At 47.3% G+C, this 7,999-nt stretch overlaps 1 protein-coding gene across 1 annotated transcript in view; it reads right to left on the reverse strand.

The window, feature by feature from the left end:
* Positions 1-4,857, reverse strand: part of ARHGEF4 (Rho guanine nucleotide exchange factor 4) — a 302,751-nt gene extending 297,894 nt beyond the window's left edge. The window contains exon 1 of the mRNA XM_042782264.1: positions 4,603-4,857. The gene's annotated coding sequence lies outside the window, so the exon portion shown is untranslated. The remainder of the gene's footprint in view (positions 1-4,602) is intronic.
* Between the last annotated feature and the right edge of the window lie 3,142 nt (positions 4,858-7,999).

Below are 7,999 nucleotides of genomic sequence, written 5' to 3' on the forward strand. Positions count from 1 at the left end.
TGTTAACCAGAAGGTTGGTGATTCAAACCCACCAGACACTCTGGGAAGGATGACTGGGAAATCTACTTCCGTAAAGATTTACCACCTTGGAAACCCAAAGGGGGTCACTATGAGTTGGAATCAACTTGATAGCAGTGAGTTTAGTTTTTTGTTTTTTAACCTGCTTGTAGCCTGATTCCCACATGAGCCAGAACAATGCCTAAGAGGCTTGCAGAGGAGTCTGGAAGTAGAATGAGTTCTCTCCCAAGAAGAAATCCTATAACACTGACCAGGTAAAAGAACAGGTAGTGTAAACTGTCAATTCCAGAAACCTGAATTGAGAATTAAGTCTGTCAAACAACACATCTAAGATGGGAATGTGAAAAGCCTGGGCCAAGAAATAACAGTGTGATAACATAGTTAAAGGCCATGAAAGCTGTGGGTGCTTTTGGAGAGATGAGAACAGCAGGGCAGAAAAAAGGGCCATGGGAATTCCATTCTCTCAACAATGATTTTTTTTTTCCCCCTCAGATTTTCCACATCAGGATGAGTGATATTTCAGTGGAAAATTCCAATCCTGAACCTTTAAAATTCAAGAAATCTTTTGGAACAAGGAGAGTCTACAGTTCTCTGCTTGGATTCCCTGGTTCTGCCTGCAAGTCAGTTGCAAATTCAGATTCAACCTCAGTCTCAAGTTTCTGGCCTTTCTAGTCCTGGCAGACAACTTAAAAAAGTTTAGCACTCCAACTACACAAAGCACTATAACATTAATGAAGTGTTGCTAAGGTTCCATACTGGTCACACTTAATCTTTCTTAAGAAATAGACACAATTCAATTAAACACACGTGCTTTGTCTTAGAGCTGTAATACCAATCAAATAGATAAACAATATTCAATGAATGCCAACTCACTGGAGAGCACTCACTCCAAGTCAATAGCTCTGACTAGCACAGTGTGATTTTAGAGCTGATTGGAGAAGAGGCCATGTCTTCTACTTAAATTTCCTCATTTTGAAAATGGGGAAGCTAGGGTCCAGAAAAAAAAAACCTTGAAGGTTGAACAAAGATTACAATGAGCAAGTGTGCAAGCAGCCAGAACAGTCTTCCAACAACCAGGCTAGCATACTCTTTCCTCCTGTGCCCTGGGGCCTGACACAGCCTCCATTCCAGTCCCAGCAAAAGGGCCCCATCAAGGCTTACCAATCCAGGCCTGGCCTTCTGCTCAGATATACCTCACTGGGGCAACCATGAGCAGTACCTTCACCTCTCCAGCCTGTTTGACTATCTGGATCACAGTTAGTAATAATTCTTCTTTCACTGAATTTTTTTGTGTTAATAATAAAGCATGGAGCAATGTGCCTTGCTCAAAAATGGTCAAAAATGTAATTATCCTTTGCTCTGCCCATCAAATCTTCCTCCTTTCAACCATATTTCTACCTTGTCAACCAAATTTCTTCTGAGCCACAAATCCAAACCAAATTACCAGAGTGACCAGGTTCTCAGTCATCCCAAAGACAGTACATACCTAGTACTGTTCTAGAAGAGAAAAAAACTTAAGTCATTACACACTGTGGATGTCTTAGGGCATCAGGACTTAATTCTCCCCAGGAATTTAGTTGAGAAAAACCGCTCCATGGCCTCAAACAGCTCTACTGGATACATGACAATACCTTTGCACACATCTAGTATTGAACACTTACCAATACAGGATGGCAGTGGAGCAGAAAGGATGACCCAAGATTCACAATGCCTCCCTAGTGGCTCTAAGTGTGGTGTGCCACCTACAAATCTAGTAATACCTAGAGCCCCTTCTCAGTGGTCTAGTGCTCTGTGAGGGGTATAGCATTAGCTTCTGGATTTCAACCATCATGCCCTACCATTGATGCGATAGCTCTGTGCCCCACTGGGAACAGCCTTCTGGGTCTAGCTTTTACCCAGCCTGCTTCACTTACCTCCATACTTACTGACAAGGAGCTCTGGTGGCATAATGCCTAAGGCATTTGACTGCTAACCTAACCAGAAGGCTGGCAGTTCAAACCCACCGCCACTCCTTGGAAGGAAGATTGGGAAATCTACTTCCATAGAGATACTGCCTCAGAAACCCAAGGAGGGGTTGCTATGAATTGGAACTGACTTGATGGCAGTGTGTTTGGTTTGGTTTATACTTACTTACACATATACACACTTCAGACCTTCATGCAAATACCCCTGCTATCTTTGCGACTCATCCAGGCTGCCTTAGTGCCCCTGGGATGGTCTGGGGAGTCTCTGTATCTCAGAGACATCTAATAAACTAGGGTCTATATCTGTCCCATCTCTGCACATGCCCTAGGGAAGAAGTAAGAAGTGGAAAGGAGTCCATGGGTGGGGGGCAGGGTCACTTCCCCAAGCCTCTCTGAGCCTGGTCTGTAGTCACTGAGGTAGGGGTAGGAGTGCCTTGCAATTCCAGAAAGGGAAGGAAAGCTATTTGGACAATGGAGGGTGGAAGGTGTCCTTTGCCAGCTTGCTTAAAATCTCAATTATGGTATTATGTAGTCTGGTCTTACCAAAATGGGGAACGTTCTGAGGGGACTGGGATGACAGCGGATCAGAGCTTCAGAACTTGGAAAATTTTTCAGTTAGAGATGTCAACAGCTAGATTATTCTACTTTTATGAGTTTCATTAGTCTGTTTTGAGAAAGAAATATCAGAGTGATGGGATCCTCAATGCAGGGTGGTCTGCAGCAAGTGAAGAGTGTTTACTTCCTTTTTAAACCCAACGACTGTAGAGCAAAGTCCATACCTGGTACATGTAATTCAAGACACTCTCACAACCAACCTGGACCTGTATTCAGTGGGTTCTACTCCGCCCATCATGGCTCCTGTCACCCTTCTGCCCTCAGGTTCTCAGTGCTGCTCCCTTGCTTTATTGATCTGCCCAGGTACCATCAGAACCTGCATCCTCATCCCCTGTCTACTCAGTGAAGCTCTACAGCTTTCATAGCCTGCTTGGACCTGGCAGAATAATAGGTTCATTATCTCCCTTTATAGTCAGCAACTTGCTTCTTTATTACTCCCACTGCAGGGGCTTAATTCTGGTGGAGTGCTTCCAAGAACAAGTTACAAAGAACCCAGTCAGTCCAGCAACTGACCAAAGGTTGGTGACCACCCATAAAGCAATTCTGGATTTCCCTGCTTGATTGATATTTAGGATCAAAGTGTTCCTCACACTCTGTACACAGAATTGGTCCTCCACATAGACAAGGAAGAACAAATGTGGGCACACAGTCCCAGGAGACAAGAAAGCAGCCTGTCTCAGGGAAGCTGCTCTTGTTCCCAAGGGGTCCAGCACAAGCCTTCATCCAGGACAGAGCCTCAAATGCCAGGAACACAGCATGCTGGCAGCCAAGTGGTCAAGTTTAGTCCATCTGGGCCAGCTGGTCCCTCTGCCATTCCACCTCTAGTTGGCCCTATAGTTTGGTAACCCAACATTTTGACAATGGTCCAGAAATAGTTTTGGGAAAGGAAGCAGTGAATCATGGGACCAAATTCTAGCCTCACCTTAAACACTGTTTCCATTTTCTCAATGTCCCTCTCCAACAGGGCCCCAGTAACAAGTGGCCTATAGGTAGAAGGGCTGAAAGTAGGGGGAGGGTGATGGAAGAGGTGGAGGAAAATCAGAAGGAATCAAAAGGGCAAAGCAGTGGGAAGGAAAGACCAGAGGGTGAAACAAGAAATAAAAAAGAAAGGGAGGAAAAGGAAAGGCAGGAAAGAACAGTGGCATTACTAGGGAGTATGAAGGGTACAGAAACTTACCACATGAGAGTGTCAGAGGGCTGACACCAAAATCACTGTCTATAAAAATTTTGTACAGTGTTTCATCAGAAATTTATTATTATTTATAAAAAATATTCCTGCAGTTAGTTATAACACCAAATATATTTTTCATGACCATGACTTACATGTATCAACATATCTCCAAGGCTAAAACTGTATGCTAATTTACTTTTTGAACCTTCTAGTGTTTTCTGGTCAGAGCTGTCATTATTACTCAATTACAAAGATGCTTGGAATGACAAGGTTTCCTCCACATGAGCTGTGAGCATGTTATTGCTTTCCTTGTTGCTAGTGTTTTTTTGCTAGCTAATTTTGTCAAATTTTCTAGCTACAATATTACGGTAATTAGTATTTGTGAGGGAGCTCTGGTAGCATAGTGGCTAAGACACTTGCCTGCTAACCAGACGGCTGGCCGTTCAAACCCACCAGCCACTCCACGGAAGGAAGGTTGGGCAATCCTACTTCCGTAGTGATACTGCCTCGGAAACCCAAGGAGGGGTCGCTATGAGTCGGGGCCGACTCGACGGCACATAACAACAACAACAACAACGATATTTTTTCACATATTATTCTACTATTAAAATTTATAATGAACATTATTAAGGATTCTTCATCTTCTGGTACCAGAGGTGGTCTATGGAAGAGGAGTGTAACGCCATGAGTCATTACACTGGGTGACACCAACCATAGTGACGCCACTGGTTCAGGGAGAGTAACTCAGAGTCAGCTAGGAGCCCAGAGGGAAAGAGCCCGGGACCTGAGGGAGCTGGCCAGCACTCAGGGTGGTGGCGGCCGGCGGCGCCTTACCCGCGGTGGCCGAGTGCAGGCTATTCAGGCTCCAGTAGCGGGACAGGGCCCCGCGCATGCCCCGGCTGCCGCCACACACCACGCCGCTGCTGTCCGAGTCGGAGCCTGGGGACAGCCCGGAAGTGCTGCCGCCGCTGCTGCTACTAGTGCCCAGCTCGCCGCTCGCCCTACCGCTCGACTCGCTGGGGCATTGCTGCGTCCTCATGAAGGCAGGCCGGAGTTCCAGCCACAGGCTAGGCAGAAGCTGGGTCGGTTGCGGCGGCGGCGGCGTAGCCCAGCGCCCAATAGGTGCGGCTGCACGGCTACTGAGCGACTGAGCTAGCGAACCCGGGCCAGCGCAGCTGTCGGAGCTCGGGAGGCATGCGGACGACCGCACGTCTTCCTCTGCACGATCCTCGCCACCGTGCGGCCTCAGCTCCTGGCTGGCTGACATCATGGGGCTCCGCTAAGGAGGCTCCCGGTCTGCCGCTAGACGTCGCCAGCTCCAGATTGATGCGGGACAAGGACTCACCTTTAAGTGCCACCGCCCGCGTGGCTCGAAGCAAGGCCAGGCGACTACCGAACAGGACCAGCGGACATCTCCTGGCAGCTCGCTCCCCAGCAGTCCGGCAGCTGCTGAGCATCAACTGCGACCCAGGTGTGGGTCGCGGCCCCGAGTGGCACGCGCTCACGCCCGCGCGCCCGCAGTTCTAGAGCGGCGGTGACGGGTGCTGCGTGCGGGGGTTGGGGCAGTCTCCGGTTCTGGCACCGCTGTGTCTCTACTGGTACCACCGCCTCTAGCATTCATGGACTTGTATTGGGACGGAATAGATCCACTGAAGGAGTTCTGGTAGCATAGTGGCTAGGACACTTGACTGCTAACCAGAAGGCTGGCAGTTCAAACCCGCCAGCCACTTCTGGGAAGGAAGATGGGGCAATCTACTTCTGTAGTGATGCTGCCTCGGAAACCCAAGGAAGGGTCGCTATGAGTCGGGTCCAACTCCCAGCACATAACAACAAACAACAAAGATCCATTGAGGGGACAGCCAGCCACCACAGCCTGGCGGTGAGTGGAGGCAGGGGACACTCGCTTTTCCTCCTCAAGGATTCCAAGTCAGACAGTCGCAGAGCGTTCAGGCCCATTTGGGGCATGGTACCCGGTGAGAGGCAGAGTTCCTCTGCCTAGGTGCCTACTTTGGGGGCGACCAGGACAGACATACTGACAGGGCGGCTGTGCTCCCTTGGCTTGAGCGGAAGACGTCACTGCTGACTGTTATGGGTCCGATTAAAATAATAGCCACTATAATGCCCGCGTTTTTAAAGAAAGGTTTTAGTTAGGCTAGTATTCTCCCGAGAGGCCAAGTTATATGGGTTAGGATTACTTCCTGACATGTGGAATTTTTTTTTTTTTTTTAATTATTTCAGAGACTCAGGACACGTGTTTTTCTCAGGTGCATCCTGTTTATCAGGGGGTGAGGGGTGTTTACTCATGTTTTTCTCTGGTGCAGCTACCACAATGACCAGACTTGTGCATACCCCAGGGGACCTGCTACTCTCCTGACAGCCAGTTGGCAGAAGATGTTCTGCCCAGGATCCATGAGCCAGCGAACTCTTCTGTTGGCACTACATAGAAAGTATTTTAGAGAGTGTGTTAGACTGGGTTCTATAGAGAAGCAAAACCAGTAAAGCTTGTATAGAGAGAGAGAAAGAAAGAGAAATTTATCTTAGGAAAATGGCTCACACACTTATAGAAGCTGGCAAGTCCCAAGTTCTTGGATCAAAGTCAAGCTAGAGGCTTTTCCCAACTTGTGCTCCTGTAGGGGCTGAAGATCTCAAGGTTGACAGACAGTATACTGGCTGTTGACCCTAATGAATGATGAATCCAAGATCTCCAGGCAGGAAGGTGGATTGTTCACTCACGGATAGTTGTAGGCAGCACAACAGAATGGCCATCTGCAGAAGAGTGTCTCTTTTCCCAGGATGTCCATAAATATACTGGAAGCAGGCCACACCCCTAGGGAAACTCCCTTTCAACAGATTTGCTGCTCAAAACATATACATCTGATCCCATCATTGTAACAACCCACATCACAATTGCTTAAACCACACAGAATTGTGGTCCAGCCAAGTTGACACACAGCTCCAACTATCAGAGAGTATCTGAAAAGCCTACTGAAAGGCACAAACAAAAACAGAGGCCATGGGGTGCATGACACAGGGCCAGGGTTTACAGATTTTTAGTTTTTTTTTCTTTTTCTTTTAAGGTGTGGAGAGCTACTGTTTCCTCTGAGTGTCACAGATAGTCTCCGACATGTGAGGTACCCCAACACTCTAAATATGGGCAGTAATCAAGAAGTGCTTTTATGAAATACAAAATCGGAGAGGCAAGAGACAGTGGGAGATTTGGTCTCACCTTAGATGCTAGATGTGTGGGGAAGTTCTAATACCCTCCAGAATGCACCGTCATCCCACCAAGCCCCTGGGCAACCACTAGTGGACAGTGACAGAAATGCAGACAATGGTGAGGACAAAATGAGGCTCACCAGCTGGTATTGGGGGAGTGGGTAGAAAAATGGTCATTCTGCCCCTTCGCCTCCACATGAGGTCTATTTCCTCTCTTTCATCTCCATCCATAAGATAAATTTGCTCCTAACTCTGTGCCACAGCTTACTGTTTCCTAATAATCAACCTTGTATCTTAATAGATGATGTCTCATTTCCATTGAAAAATATGTTGGGAATCTGCCTTATAACTTACTGTTTGTGGGTCACAGTCCCAGCACAGTGCTGAACCCTCTGTTCTCACACTCAGAGGAATATGTTAATCTGCCTTAACAACTCAGGGAGCTGTGAGACAGGCAGATGATGGCAAGACCTGAAGGGTTATCTGAAAACACAAGCTGCCAGCATAACTGCTGTAGCTAAGGAGTAACCCACATCCTGGAACACAAGGTACAGAAATAAGCAAGCAGCCTATCCAGTTCTGTGCTCCCTATCTTGCAAGATCTTTTGCAGATGTTTGTGGGCTATCTAACCTCCTCAGCTTCCCAAGCATGCACACATCACCATGAGACAACACTATATGACCTTCTTGGGGTGGTAGTATTGAGGCACTGACAAGGACTGGGACTGGAATAGGCACCACAGGGCACAGCGCATGTGTGACACTCCTTTCTAGGAAACTACCACTCCTTGGAAAATACCCACCTATTTAAAAACTCTTAAAAACACCAGCAAATTTTTGTTGGGGGAGACAAAGGCCAGCATTGCTTAATCCCTCTTTGTCTCTACTCATGAGCTACTTTCTCTTTCTCTTTCCCTTAGTAAAAAGCTCTGTTCCTGTGAAAATCTCATCCTCTTGTGATAGTTGGGGTTGTGTGTCAATTTAGCTGAACCATGATTCTGAGTGATTTAAGCAG

Source organism: Orycteropus afer, unplaced genomic scaffold, assembly GCF_000298275.1.
Source record: "Orycteropus afer afer isolate SDZICR_OR568_19922 unplaced genomic scaffold, OryAfe1.0 scaffold00274, whole genome shotgun sequence".
NCBI classification, from domain to species: Eukaryota; Metazoa; Chordata; class Mammalia; order Tubulidentata; family Orycteropodidae; genus Orycteropus; species Orycteropus afer.